Source organism: Alligator mississippiensis, chromosome 14 (genome assembly GCF_030867095.1).
Source record: "Alligator mississippiensis isolate rAllMis1 chromosome 14, rAllMis1, whole genome shotgun sequence".
Classification (NCBI taxonomy): domain Eukaryota; kingdom Metazoa; phylum Chordata; order Crocodylia; family Alligatoridae; genus Alligator; species Alligator mississippiensis.
The window spans coordinates 37,867,858-37,883,529 of record NC_081837.1 but is presented as its reverse complement, the minus strand read 5'-3'; the positions used below and the strand labels follow the sequence as shown (position 1 = coordinate 37,883,529).

The window sequence follows — 15,672 nt, the reverse complement described above, 5'->3', positions numbered from 1 at the left end:
TGCTCCAGCTGGGCAAAGGCAGGCGTCTTGTCCAAATCCTGGCTATGCAGGTGTCTCCCTCTTGGTGAGCACCTGAATCATGGAAGCAATCGCTTATCTAATCCTGGTCCATTTTGCTTGGGTTTACACCAGCCTAACTCGACCTACTGAACTGGAGTTACTCCTAACATGTGCCAAGGTAAATGAGAGCAACATTTGACAGGGTGCTCTGAGATCCTTCCTGCAAGTGCAGCTTCACCCATCTGGCCATTATGTGCTTCCTTGCACATAGCATTGCCAGTACACCCCAATCTTACCCAACAGCCCCCTTTACAGCCTGGCCCCCCCCCCATATCAACGTACCTCAACCCATAGCACCCTTCCTGCTACAGCTCTCACCACCCTGTCCCAGCTCTGCCAAGGTACGTCATTCTAGCCCAGTTGCACCCACCTGTGATTTTACTGTGGATTCCCACAAGGCTCTGCTGAGTCCTGACCTGCAGCCACTTCTGCTCTTTCAGCCTTGGGCTATTCCTGAAAGGTTCAAGCACAACCTAGCACTGACTAGAACACACCTTACTGCAGAGCTACCTTCCGCTGAGGGCCAGGGACAAGGAAACCCAGGCCTCTGAGCTAAGAGGTAAGACATATCCTGAATTTGCCTATGAGCTTAGAGGACACACTGGTTACTCCCAATGAGATTGGCTATTTGTATAGGCTGCCTGCTGTGCTCTAACAACTGCATCCTCCTCTAGGGAGCCTGAGGTTGTGAATACAGACACACACACGCATGCATGCGCACGTTCCAAGGTACAATGCAGACCACCGGAGGTATAGCAGACTTTCGGAGGCACAACACTGAAACATTATCTCAGATGTGAGGATAGGTCCCAGGTACTCACCGAGTCATGCCAGAACTGGGTCTTAAGGCTTCAAGCTTAGCCTTGATCCCATAGTGGCTGGGAAGCTGGGTGGTCAGGGCTGAGACATGACCCTGGGAAGCTCCCGGTCCCTCAGCCCATGCTGTACCTTCTCTGTGGATAAACAGGAGTTGTGTGTTGAGAAAGGCTATCAAGCTAATGTCTTTCACATGAATTCACTCACCACTTCCCCTCCAGCACAGACATGGCAACAGGCAGCCTCCACCTTGCCCTGGAAAAGTGGGGCCCAATCCTGAAAAAGTCTCAAGCGTGTACATTTTTCAGCAAAGCAAACACCAAAAAGAGTCACCCGCGCATACAGTTCTTTGCAGGCCCTCAGCTATTAAACAACACAGCTGCTTTCGAGTCATTTGATCTGAAGCTTCATTGGTAACCTGTCAGCTGGAGACAGGGCACAACCCAAAACCCAGGTACAGACCTCCCCTCTCAAACCGGCACAGAGATCTGTTATCTCCATGCTGGGTCTGAACCAGAGCCCAGGTCAAAGCCCTTCCAGGCTTGGGATCTGGACCCAACTCTATAAATCATGTTTTTGTGCCCATAAGTGTCAATGAAGAAGTTACCTGAGAGGATCCTACCTTCACTGAACTGCAACAAATTAGCATCATCTCTGCCACCTGTCTTGTCTCAAGGGGGAAAAGCAAGTGGTGCCTGGCAGCTAAAAGTTCAGCCACGTAGAGAGGGGAACAAACAGCCTCTTCCCCACAGGAGGAAGTGAGTGGCACAACAAGCTGCTGTTACTTGTCCAAGGGCAACAGGTCAGCTTGGCGCATGTGGTTACCTACACATGGCTCCTCTGCCACTTTCTCCAGCAGGTCTTGCTCTGTGGCACAGTCCCCCCCGTGTGCTTGATACCAGCCAGGGCATGGAGCTTCAATGCAGCAGGAGGAAGGGGATGGAACATGGGAGACTCAGCTGGGCATCTACACAGAAGCCTCTTACCAACACGACAAAGGGGCAGGGACAGAGGTGCATTGGCTGACTGCGTGCTGGGAGCCAGGGCCTGGAAGCTTTGGGGCAGGATGGAGGGGCATGGACACAGAGGTTCGAAAGGAGCTTACATAATGTCTGTGCACAGCACCCATGGCCCTGGCTAGTGCTGTCATTCTGTGCGGCTCAGAGGATTGGCAACAACACACACAACACAAAGTCCCTAGGCCACCAGCCTGAACTATCCCCATCTGAAGGCTAAACAGGCAACTTTATTCTTTGGCTCTACTTGCTCTCTCACTTGGCAGGCACATCCCTGAGGGCATTCAGGGCCTCTGTGGTCCACTTATATCTCCATTTCAGATGGATCCAGAAATCCAGTTCCAGTTTTCCTCTTCCCAATGGATGAGGGATGGCTAAACCTCAGTCCAGATGTGCCCAGAGATCCATTTCAGGTTCTCCTGAAGCAGCGTGAAGGGACTGCTCAGGATTAGGCTTACATAGCTTCAAACTGTGGCATTAACAGGTAAATCCCCAGCTAGGGATTCCTCCGCACCTGGAGCAAGCTCCACATTTGCATCACATTTCCTCTAGCTCAAGGGGGTGTTTTCAAAGCTTTAACTTTACAAAAAAGGGAACAGGCAGGAATCATCTCCATGGCCCCTTGCCAACACCGGAGTACAGGTCTCGTCCTAGTTGCGCATCCTTGCTAAATGCACAGCCCATGAAAATCAATATACATAGTCTTTATAAATCAATATAACAAATGGAGCTGCGAGTGGCCTTTGCTTCTAGCCTGAGCCCCTATATCCTCCGGATGACACTGTAGATATATTTTTGTCTTGGAACCTGTAAATATTTGCTCAAGTACTTTGAAGTCTTTATCTTTTTTTTCAACACTTTCCTTCTCCTCCTCCCACACAGAAGGCAGAGACATTGTTTTTTGCTCTGAGTTCTGGCTGATGAGCATGGGCTGGCTCCAGAGGATGGAATGGTTGCCACGGCACTTTCCTATTTGTGCATCATAAATAATGTATCAGTGCGAGGGCCTTGATAGGAAGGGATTAAAGGCAAATTAAACAAACAGAAGCAACCCAAAGAAGCAAGGGGCTCCTTTCCTCTATTGTCCCCTCAGGTTTTATGACCTCAAAGCGGAAATCTACCCTAGCATTTTTTTCCTCCTAATGGAACAAATTCCTTTAAGCCAATTCCTAATCCTCTCCCATGTCAACCCTGCTTCCAGGCTCACAACTGCATTTCTGGTCCAAGTTTGGCTGCTATCATCGAGCTTCTGTAGGGCTTGGGACCCTACTGTTTGAGTGCCGTGACCCCACCTAGGGTCCCAAGCCTTAGTTTGGGAACTACCATTCAAAAGGATTGTAGGACTAGCTTTCCTCAGGCAAATCTTAATGCCCTATACGGACTGTCCTCTCTGCAGGTCTATGCTCATGTACAACAGCTCCAGGAAGTGATACTCTTTAGCATGTCCATTTGGTGGGGTCTTGGAGTAGTGCTGATAGGTCCTGAGGGAGCCGCCTTTCTCAGATGAAGGGACCAATTGCAAAATGCAAGGGTTTGGGTCTTCTAACAGGCCTGACGTGACAGCTGCCTTCTTGGCTGACATTCTGGGGTCCTCCAAACTGAAAGGATGAGTTTTACACAGCTTGAATTAAAGAACCTGGCTGTCAAGTCAGTTTGCCTCTCCTCTGCCTGGAGCAGATGAGGGTGGCATCTAGCACACACTGCCCAGTGGGTAACACACCCAGACATCACCCTCTTGGGCTAGGGCATGGCAGAGATGAGAGCCTTGCTGCTGCCTCTGTATGAGCCACCTCCCTCGCCCACCCCCCAAAAAAGCAGAAAGGGCCAAATCCCTTTGCTCTCATTTATGCCAGCGAGTGAATTTGGCCCTGCACATCTGTTCTGCATTTATTATCCCAATAAAATGTTTCGATAGCTAATTGACTGTTACCAAACGGGACTAATCATGCGGCGCAAAAACCTCAGAATTGTTGCACTGGATCAGGTCACTGAAATGCCTGGTCCATCTGTGCCCAGCAGTGGCCAGTGCCAGCTACATCAGGGGAGAGCGCTGGCAGAAATGAGCTGTCACCTTCTGCCTGCATGTTATGGACAGCCATAGTTCAGTACTAGCCAGCTTTGCTCTCCCGGCACTGGGGAGCGAAAGGAAGCTTTGCCACTTGTGCTCTGGGTATCTAAGGGCATGAACGCGGGTATGTTTGAGGCCATTTAAAAAAGGCAGCAGCTGTTACGTTCTAGTAGTTATCTGTGGACAAGCTGAGAATAATATAAATGCAGCACAGCCACTGCGACTTTAACCCTGGATGAAGCCGTGTTAAAGTTGGAGCAGTTTTGCTACATTTGCACATAACAAACAGAAGTTAACAGCTGCTGCCCTTCTGAAATGCCTCCAAGTGGTAGGTATCTCCACACTCTCGGTCTTTTTTGTTATGTTTTTTCCCCCTGCATCCTACTCCTTTACATTTCCGAGCTTCCCCTGTGAGCCAAGCTCAGAAGGTATTTTTGTTCAGAGCTGCTCCAACACCACCTCCCAGCCCATTCTCTCCTGGAAACCTTACATTTGTTCTCTGCCATTCCCCCTCCTTAGATCAAATCAGAAAAAAGTTGTCATAAAAATGCTGCCCATTGGGAAATGCTGTTTCAGTGACACTGCAGTTGTTTTACAAGAAGGTACGAGTTGCAGGCCAATTTCATTTAAAACCTGGTTGGGGGAACTGCTTTGAAAATGCTGAAATGTCCCCCTTTGACCTTCTCAAAGCAGAAAGCTTGGATTTCTCATTTGAAACCCATATATTTTTTATATAAATTTAATTACAAAACAAAAAGTCAAAATCAGAACCAAAAAAAGTTTCAAATTTATTCAATAACGTGCTCTGATTTGTGCTGATGCCTTCTCATCCCAATTCAGGGCAATGTATTTGCAAAGTTTTTTCTTGGGATGCAGCATCTCTGTATAAGTTAAACCCTGGTCATGGATTAAGACCCCACACACACTGAACAACAGGCGCAGGAAAGCGCCCGTGGAAATGCACTACGTCAGTCTTAGACATTCACAAGGATCCCCTACAAGAGAAGAGGAGCTCAGTTATTTCTGAACTTTCACAGAAGTTGGCAGTGCCGTTCTTTCCCTGTGTCCCATGCCGCTGCGCTGGAGCTCTCAATGCCCTGGCAAAAAGGCCTGTGTTTCAGCCCCCGAGGCCCTTTTCAAGGTTACAAGGAGAGCTGGTTTCACTTTGGTCTTCCCCCTCCTCTGAGAACAAAGAAGAAAATCAGCTGAACTCCACAAAGGACTGGAGTCAACAGCACAGCTCACCCAGGAGAGGATGGGAACTGCTCAGGAATGGCAAGTAGTGCCTGAGAGTGCAAGTGATGCCCCTGTCACAGCCGAGCGTGCTGCAGCTCACCCGTGCTGTGAGATGCTCAGAGGTGCAGATATGCTGCTCTCCCAGCTGCAGGGGCTGCAGACTAGACACCCAGTCCCCAAGAGGCACCAAACCCCCCCCACTCACAACAACGTCAGCAAGGGGTAAGGGAGTCACTGAACACCTTGCAGGATTGGACACCCTCTGATGTCAGCACCATGCTTCTGGGATGTGACACCTCTTCCTTGCTACCATTAGGAAAGGATCCTTATCTGGCCCTGCTCTAACTACCAGCACTCAGGTATAGTGCTGTCTTGGGGACTAATGGGCCATCTGAACAACAGCTACACCATGGGATCAAAAGCATTGGGCAGCAGGTCATCTGTGCTCTGAATGCACTATGCTGCTGCTGCCCTGGAGAACCTGGGCTCACATGCTCAGCTCACAGCTCAGCAAAGCATTTAGACCATCAAAAACATTCCCAAGGGGGTCCTCAGAGGTGCTAGTCTCTGGAGAGGTCACATAACCCTCTGTTGCAAACGTGTGGGGATCCCCAGAGCACCTTGCGAAGGGCTGTGAACCCAGAAATCCTGGTTACCTGTTCATCAGCTGATTGTACCATGGACCTGTCTGTGCCGGCCTCTGTGATGATGATGACAAATGCAGAGATCCCGATTTAATTAGGTTGTACATCAGCTGCTTAGACGAAAGGGCTTCTGCCTCTGAGCGCAGCCCCAGGCAGGCTGACTACTCCAAGGAGGCTGGATTCTCTCCTTGAATCAGGAGTGTCACCATTGAAGTCAATCAAGTAGCATGGGAACAAAGCAAAATGAGAGTTCAGCTGAGAGAGGCTCTTTCACAAGCCACTGATCTTCACCTGGTTGTGCTCTAAGCGCCCTGGCATGATAACTGCAGGTTAGCTCTAAATTAGAAGCCCAGCGAGTATGTTTAAATACAAATAAGGACTTGTGTATATTCAGCATGGGATGTTCTGACTATGCCAGACCTGGTAGAGACTCAAGCAGAGAGGCAGCATCCTCCAGCAGGTAGGACACTGCACTGGGAGTCTGTTAGACCTGGGATTCATCCCTGACTCTGCCACTGACCTGCTGTGACCCTTGGCAACTCACTTCTCCCTTCTCAAGACTTACTTTCCCTTCCCTTCCAGTCTTTGGGGCAGAGGCTGTCTTTTACTATGCATTGTACAGAACCTAATTCAACATGGCCTGACCCTGACCCTCTTCAGTGCTGCACAGACAAGGAGCAGTAACGGTATGGGAGCAATGAACCTAGGGCTGTTCACTGAAGTCAATGGAGTAATGCTGATTTATACCAGCTGATGCAGTAGAGGGTAATACTGGAGTAACTTCATGGGGTCACTCTGGATTTCCACCAATGTAACTGAAAGCAGGATCTGTGCATCTCCTTTCATCCCCTGTAGAGCTCTTAATAAACCTCTCTCTATTCCTGACAGTCCGGGACAAACACACACACACACACACACACCTTCAGCCACCTGCCTTGGGTAAATGTGGGCTCTCATAGCAGCATCTCTTACACACATACAGCTTAAACTAACATCATCCATTATTGCTCAGCCTTTAATATTTAAAGAGGCCCTACAGGGCCTTAAATAAAGCAGTTCTGTCTCAGCAGAGGGTTTTCTGCAGAGTCAAAGTTCCCCTCCCTCCGGGGCCCTTAACGGGCGACGTCATTAAGGAATTGGCAGCGTCAGGGAAAAATTGTTCCCTGTGTCAGTGAATTTGTTATCAAGCCAGCTAGTGACTGATCTCCCTCTTGCTCCCTTCCTTCTGCTGTTTCCTCCCCCCACACCTCTTCTGCCATCTCTCTCTCTCTCTCTCTCTCACCCTGAAGCAACTAAAAATAACAGGATGTCAAAGATTCTTCATCCTAAGGGAGGAAGAAGCAGTCGAAGCTGCCCAAAAAGAGAAGGAGCCCTTCCCCCTGCCCGCTGCTCCCCACTTCAACTGAAGTGACTCACAGGATCCTCTGGAAACTGAGATGCAATCAGTGGATGGATGCTAAGCTCGCCTTCCTCCAGCACCCAGGGGTTAAGAATGCCTCTTCTTGCCATCCCTGGCTTCCATGTGGTGGCGTGCTTGCCCTATCCTTGCTCCTCTCCCTCCGGCTGGATTTCGCACGTGCCCCACACCAAGCTCTGCTGCCTGTGCTGCTGCTAATCCAGTCAGGGGAGGAAGACCATGGAGGGGAGTGGAGACTTTTGGCTGGAGGCAGAAGGCAGCGATGGTTTTCTATGGAAAATAAAACCCCTGCCTCCCCTTCTCAGGCAGACTCCCAAGCCCCCCCCCGCCTGCCCCGCCCTCCCGATTCAAGGGAGTTAAAGCAAACTCCTGCTGTGCAACTACAGACAGCTCTTCTGTCCGAGGTCAGGCCATGCCCTCACTCACCCCAGGGTAAATCCAAACCAGGTTTATGCCGGCGTTGCTGGGATCAGGATACAGCTCAGCATCCACAAGGATAGGGTATCACCTAGGCTCACCCAGTGCTTCCCCTTTCTCTGCTGCACAGCAATGCACAGCTGGCTCCCCCAGGCTGATATCGAGGGGAGTCTGAGCGTCCAGGCATTGTGGGTTAGCCCAGGGAGAGTGGAGCTTTCTCCTGAGCCCTGCAGTGCAGTCATTAAAAGGCAACTTGTGGCTCAGCTGGTTACCCCACACTTCAGGGACTGGCTCCGGTCTTCTCCTCTGCTCTACTGTCCTCAAAGCCAGCCATTCCCACAGCCTGGTTCCCCCTTGCTTGTTGAACCAGGGGTTCAAATCCCCCTCAGGGATCTAGAAGCTGATTTTCTCCCAGATAGACAAAGCCTTGGCTGTGATGATCCATGGTGAGACAGGTCACTTAGGTGCTTTGCGCCTCAGTCTTGGTCCCTACCAGTGAGGCTAGATTCACCCAAAAATACTCCAGAGTCGCACGTAGGGAGTGGAATAAGGGCCGGGTTGTTTGGAGGAGCCCAGCAGCCCCCCTGCTGTAACACCAGGCACCCGATGGGCTTGCCTCTCAGGGAAGCGAGCTCTGACGGGGCTCTACATTGCCCCTCAAAAATCTGCATCGCTTGGGACCAGGGTTTTGATTTGAAACTCCTCTGGGACAAGGACCATCAATGAAAAATGTCTCCCAGCGCCGGACACTGTAGAGACTTACTCCCTGACTAAGGCTCCCAGAAGCTACCGCACTACAAATAATAATGAATAATCCTAATTAATAACTCCCCTTTTCCTTCCTGTCCCTTTCACTCCCAGTTTTGAGACAACCTTTGCCTCTGCCTACAAAGGCATAAATACATTTGTCTCTTTTTGTTCTTTGAAGCCAGGGAGAAGCAAAGAAATGGGAACACCAGGTCCTTTTCTAGTGGGTGATTGAAATCGCAGTGTTCAAAGGAGGCCTTGTCAGCACTGCTTATCTCACCCTCTAGGCTTCTGAGCATGAGAAGTTATTGGCATTCAGGCCCCCACCACTGCAAACATCTCTCACCAACTCTGAATGGGAACACAAGCTTTCTTTTCTTCACGCCTCTGTTGTAGATGAACGTTCTTCAGTTCTTTGCCGTAAGGTTCGTGCCGGAGGAATTCACAACTAGGAAGGCAGGCGCTGGAGGAAGATAATGATACAGAGAGACCTCTAACAGAGTAAACAGGAGCCTTCAGGTACAGGGAGAGGGCGAGGGGTGTTCTGTGCTAGGGAGGACACAGCTTGGAGGAGGAATCAGCTTAGCTGGGGAGCTGCCTCTGAACCAGAGAGCAGCTTTCATAGATTCATAGCTGTTAGGGTCGGAAGGGACCTCAGTAGATCATCGAGTCCGACCCCCTGCATAGGCAGGAAAGAGTGCTGGGTTCAGATGACCCCAGCTAGATGCCCATCTAACCTCCTCTTGAAGCCCCCCAGGGTAGGGGAGAGCACCACCTCCCTTGGGAGCCCGTTCCAGACCTTGGCCACTCGAACTGTGAAGAAGTTCTTCCTAATGTCCAGTCTAAATCTGCTCTCTGCTAGCTTGTGGCCATTATTTCTTGTAACCCCCGGGGGTGCCTTGGTGAATAAAGCCTCACCAATTCCCTTCTGTGCCCCCGTGATGAACTTATAGGCAGCCACAAGGTCGCCTCTCAACCTTCTCTTGCGGAGGCTGAAGAGGTCCAGGTGCCCCGGTCTCTCCTCGTAGGGCTTGGCCTGCAAGCCCTTGACCATACGAGTTGCCCTTCTCTGGACCCTCTCCAGGTTATCCGCATCCCTCTTGAAGTGCGGCACCCAGAATTGCACGCGGTACTCCAACTGCGGTCTGATCAGCACCCGATAGAGGGGAAGTATCACCTCCCTGGACCTATTCGTCATGCATCTACTGATGCACGATAAAGTGACATTAGCTTTTCTGATGGCTTCGTCACACTGCCGGCTCATGTTCATCTTGGAGTCCACTAGGACTCCAAGATCCCTTTCCACTTCCATGTCTCCAAGCAGGTCATTCCCTAGGCTGTAGGTGTGCTGGACATTTTTCCTCCCTAGGTGCAGCACTTTGCATTTCTCCTTGTTGAATTGCATTCTGTTGTTTTCTGCCCATATGTCCAACCTGTCCAGGTCTGCTTGCAGCTGTTCCCTGCCCTCCGGCGTGTCCACATCTCCCCACAGTTTTGTGTCATCCGCAAACTTGGACAGAGTACACTTCACTCCCTCGTCCAAGTCGCTGATGAAGACATTGAAGAGTATCGGTCCAAGAACCGAGCCCTGCGGGACCCCACTGCCCACACCCTTCCAGGTCGATACCGACCCATCCACTACAACTCTCTGGGTACGACTCTCTAGCCAATTCACCACCCACCGGACTGTGTAGTCATCCAAGCCACAGCGTCTTAACTTGTTCACCAGTGGGGTGGGATACTGTATCGAAGGCCTTCCTGAAGTCTTCCATGGTGTTGCAGTAGCTTGAAGGCTTTAGGGCCTGATCCAGATCCTGCTCATGTCAAGAAAAGACTCCCATCAACTTCAGTGGGCTTTGCAGCAGGCCTTAATGCAGCAGTTCCCAATTTTTTGGAGCTGAGACTCCACTTATGGTCTCATGATGCCACTTCCAATCTGAGCCCATCTGCTTTAGAGGAATAAGTGCACTAGGTTTTGTGATCCATCTTCTTTTCAGCTGCTGTGAGATCCCCAGAGGAAAAGGGCTATAAACATCTGGGTGCTGTTAGTAAGTAGAATGGGATTGCTTGGGTTTGAATTCTTACTCTCCAAACCATTATTTTTCCTTCTACCCCTCAGCATTTTGAGTCACACTTGCTATGCACGTGCACTGGACCGCACCAGTTTGTTGCTTATACCCATCTGCTGATCATGTACACCAGCAGTGTAACCTGTGTGATGTTTTTTGCCCTTGCTGAACACGATCCAATATCTTTCAGGGAACTATTCACAGGTTTTGACCAGCTACCCATCTTGCTTGTGAACATGGCGCTCTTCTCCATGGCCTTGTAGAAGAAATTCAATAGTATGGTTTCCCTTTGTTTGTGGGTGTTGGTAGGGGGAGGGAGGTGAAGTGAACTGACCAAGGTTGCACAGGAGGTTAGTGGCAGAGCCAGGAGTGGACCCCAGGTATCCTGATTCACAGACTGATGTTCTTACCCACTAGCCCACACTGCTGCCTTTTTCAAAGCCCTTCATTTCCCATAGGTGGGATTAATGGGCTGCAATTGAACTCTTTACCTTGGCAACAAAGTGATGACTCAAATGTTTGATCTGTCTCCTCTGACCCATCTCAGTCTGTCTCATCCCCTCCCACACATATCTCCCCCCCAACACACATTCCCTTCCTCCCTTGTCAGTCCAAACTTACCTTCCCACTCGCCCACACGTCTCTCAGCCGCACTAGGCGGCTGCCTGTCACCTGCACATCCCTCAGCACGCCAGCCACTGACAAGCTGCGAGCGCGATATGTCTGGAGAATCCAGGAGGGTGAGGACACAAAGCCCAGGGTGAAGCTACCAGGCAGAGGTCACACTTAGCTCAGGCTCCACCATCAGCTGTGCGGAGACAGATCTAAATGCAGCCGACTGCCCCGGGGTGATTCGCACAGCTCTGGGGACGTTCGGTGGAAGGAATTCCCCAAAGCAACACGTTTTATCCTCTTCAAAATGTCAGCCCAGCAGGAGGGTGACTCCTTCTGAACTTGCAGCATGTGGAGAGGCTGTGTCCTGCCTGCGATGCTTACACAAGGTGTGTGTCGCTCTGCGGGGAGACAGGGGAAGCGAATAAACTGTGTCCTGCCTTCAAAGATGTCTTCAAACACTAGCCTGGCCCTCCCCACCTCCTCTCCCAGGCACAGAACTAATCTTCCCCACTTCTGAGATGGGGAAACTGAGCCACAGAGTGGGAACGGGCCATAGCTAAAAATCACACATCCTTCTGGGGGTAGAGCTATGACTACAACCCCTGAGTCCTGCCTCTCCCCCTCTTGCCATAACTGAGAGACGATCTTCACACCCCTCTCTGATCTAGTGGAGAATCCATCACCCTAGCTGGGGTGGTTGGCTCCGGGGGCAAATGGAGAGAGGTTACATTGGCAGGCTTCAAGGGGTAAGAAGATGCCAGCAGGAGAGATCCCCTCCTACTCTGGGCCTGCTCATTCATTGGGGGTTAGCAGAGGTAGGGGACTCAGGTCACAGTGAAGCAGGTGCCCTATGAAGACAAAGACCAGCCTGTCAGGGTGAGGTGGCCCCGGTGCTGGATTCACAGCTGTGATTTCCTTCCGTGTGCTCACCCCTGTACAGCAGACACCATTTCCCCAGGCCAGGAAGGAAATTTAGTATACTCCTCCTTGCAAGCCCCTGTTATCAGTTTTTGCATCACTGCCAACAAAGAGATCATAAAACAAGAGCACACGAACTACAAACCGCTGGTCTATACCCCTCTGGGGCCTATCTTGCTACAGCCATCTAGGAGGGGAGAGGACTGACCCATTAGGTCACCTCCTCTTTACCATCTGCCCTTTATCTATTATAACCCTACTCTACTACCTGAGCAGGAGGCAGGAGCTTGGGGACCTCTGGGGTAGCACCACTACATCATGGCAGGACTTGGCTAGAAGAAAACAGCATCACTAAGATGTGTTGCACCAAGGTCTCTGGAATAGCCAGGGGCCACACAGGTGCCTGGGTGGGTCAGAGAGGACCATGTCAGGTGTCTGCGCCCTCCAAACACTGGCTCTGCCCTGAGCAAGTATGTTTGTCAGTGCAAAGGACAGATCATCTCCCAGCTCTGGCTGTGCCGAGTGCTGCCCTGTGAGTCAATCCTTGCCCACTGGCACTCAGTATCAATCAATGCCTATCTGCTTCACCCCAAGAGTCCTTCCTCTAGGAATTCTTATTTCCTAGGGGAAAAGTTGGTGAGTTTGTGGTGAATCAAAGCAGCAGGGATGAAACCTGCTCACACCATGAGGCAATGGAGTTTCCCAGCTGTTGTGCCAGGCTACTGTCAACTTCCCCTGCTCAGAGCAGAAGTGAATGGCCTGGCGCTGTGATTCCCCCGGCTTCAGCCTGCAACTATTGTCCGGACAGTGCTAGGGAAATGGCTGCACTGACAGCCTTGGAGACCAAAGGCCTCAGAAACATCCTGCCCTGCAGCCCCCTTCAATCCCATGTGGGACAAGAGCTGCCACTTCCCATGGTCCATTCAGCTCTGGGCCTCTTTGCTCAGGTGCAAGCAAAGGGGGCTCTTTAGTGTCTGAGGACGTGCTAGGTTCTGCAGTAGGGACACCTGGCAGCTGGGAATGAGCCATGGCCCAGAAAACTCATCTTCCTGCAGACAAGGTTTTCATAGATGTCATAGGCATTAGGGTTGGAAGAGATCTCGGAAGATCATCGAGTTCAGTCCCCTGCCCAAGGGGCAAGAAGTCAGCTTGGGTCAAAGGATCCCAGCAAGATAAGCGTCCAAACTTTTCTTTGCATAGAAGTGATCACTCTTATTTGACCAATTAAATAGTTGGAAATTTTTTTCATTGCAAGCTTTTGGGCACAAACGCCCTTCTTTAGGCATAGGGAGAGTTTGTGGGTGTTTGTGTGCCATCTTCCTGCAGGCACCCAGAAGGAGACAGTGGGTAGCCACTTTTAGTGAAGAATGAGCTGTGCCAGACTGGAGTGGATACCAATGAGGTGTCAGCGTGCACAGCCCCAGCCTCCTCTTCTCACACTCTGGATGCACAGCTCTGTTCTCCTCTTCTCTCACATGCTCAGCCTGCATGGTCCTGTCCCCCTTCTTTCCCATGCTCACACCTACCCAGCCTTCGTGAAGAAGCAGATGTGCTCTACATTTACGTGCCGGGAGTGCCCAGGATTCCCAATGTTTTGCCAAAGTTACGAGGGAAGTAATATGCTGGGCCGAGCTGGCAAGGCCCAGAAAGGTGGAGGGAGGGAGGATGCTGCTATTGGCTGCCATTAGCAGAGGCCTAGGCTAATGGCTCTATGGGGATGGACGTTTACCTCCCTGTTAATGAACTGCTGCAAAAATTCATGGCTTACTTCTGTGTGCTGTGTCCTGCAAATGGAGCGTTAAAGGGTCCAGCCTGCGATGCTCATTAACTTCAATTACTTGTTTCCTTACCTCCCCAGGAGGGGCTGAATCTTTTTTCGGAGTCCTGCAGGGCACACAGCCCAGCTTGCCCAGAGTCCACAGGACCTGCACCCTAGATCCTACTTTTCCTTTGCTTATGAGAAAGGAGATATCCCAGGACCTGCAAGCCCACAAGGGTCAGAACTGCTGTCACACGGGGGCCACACTTGCCCTGCAGTGCAAATCCACCCTGATGACTCTGCCTTTAGTCTTTGTGCATGGGAGCCCATTTCCATGCCAGGATCTCGGTGTACATGACTCACACTAACACACACAACCCGATGGCTCCCTGAGGCAGGCAAAGGGTTGATAATTCAAAGATCACTGGCAAGGCAGTGGGCTGGAAAGAGATCCATAGCATGTAACCCAGCCCAGTGAAAGTTAATGGTGGAACATGTCCTGGACTCAGTAGGTCCAGGATTTCATTTACAACTTTGAAGCCCAGAAAGCACCACTGAGATCTCTTGCATAACATCAGCCAGGTAATGCCACCCAGTGGCTCCTGGATCTAACCCAGAGACTAGTGGATGAACTAGCATATCTGTCAGGAAGACATCTAATCCTAATTAAAGGGCTCCTCGTGATAGAGCACCCACCATAGCTTGCTGGGAGATACTCCAATGGGCCCCTCTGCTAAAACCAGGTGCCTTATTTTCAATCTGAATTGGTTAAACTTTACCTTCCAGCCATTGGAGCTCATCTGGAGACCCTTCAGCTGTCAGGCATCGGGCCCCTGTAGAGTTGCACCCAGGCCACGAACATGTCACAGCCATAACCTTCTTTTTTTAGACAGAAGAAAATAGTTCTCCAGGTAGCTTAAGCTGCTTTAGTGTCCATCTCTGCAAGGCAGTCCTGACTCCTTGTCTTATGCCAAAGCCATCTGCCTTGCCTGGAAGCCAAACCCACTCCAAGCGCTGGGGACTGGAATAGGTTGTGGGGAGCCATACATAAACAGGCCAATGCAGAGTCAAGAGGCAGTATGCGGAGACAAGGTGGGGAGATGGGGAACTGAAGAAGAGGGAGAGATCTAGGGAAGCCACCTCTTTCAGCCAGAGCTAAAATAGAGAAGGCTCTCAGAGAAAAGGCTGATGCTCAATGAGCAGAGGGAATGGGGTAAAGGTTGACGATAAGTATAAAAAAGGGAACAGATTATTTTTGTGCAGATGCCCATGCGACTCTGAAGTAACTCTAATGAAATCAATGAAGTTTTTCTGGACTGACATCCGGCAGTCATTCATTGGGGTTACTCTGGATTCTAGCAAAACCTGAAAGCACTAGGCTTAGTCTGAAGAAGAGACTATTGGGAGGGAGAGATTTGATTCCTGGAAGGGTGGGTATATATGATTCTGTGTGGCCACAGGGAACAGGAGCAATGGTTTCAAACCACAACAGAGGAAATGTTTTGGGTGGAGATTGGGAAGAACTTTCTCACTGCCAAGGCAGTTGAGCATTGGAAAAGGCTACCCAGAGAGTTTATTGAATCATCATCCTTGGAAATTTTCAAGAGCAGGTTAAACTGGCACTTGGCTGGGCTGCTTTAGTCAGGGATGATTCTGCTTTGAGCAAGGGGCTGGCCTACGTGACCTCGCACAGTCCCTCCAGCTTTGTCTTTCTGTGATTTTGGACCGAATCTTGTGTGAACACAGAACTGATGGAGAGCCGGGGTGATGATGTGTCTGTGTAAAACGTATCCATTCCTTTATCCTGTATGGTACATCAACGGGGTTAAATTCAGGACTTTCAGCTGTACAGCACAGACCTGCTACATCTTGAACTAAAATGCTCACTCC

At 50.6% G+C, this 15,672-nt stretch overlaps 1 protein-coding gene across 5 annotated transcripts in view; it reads right to left on the bottom strand.

The window, feature by feature from the left end:
* Positions 1-6,051, bottom strand: part of MLN (motilin) — a 33,599-nt gene extending 27,548 nt beyond the window's left edge. For 2 of the 5 annotated variants that reach the window (XM_059717045.1, XM_019484901.2), the window contains exons 1-2: positions 5,853-6,051; positions 882-1,013 (exon numbers count right to left, since the gene is read on the bottom strand). The gene's annotated coding sequence lies outside the window, so the exon portion shown is untranslated. The remainder of the gene's footprint in view (positions 1-881; positions 1,014-5,852) is intronic. The other 3 variants (XM_059717044.1, XM_019484899.2, XM_019484898.2) reach the window with 2 other exon arrangements.
* Positions 6,052-15,672: the final 9,621 nt, after the last annotated feature.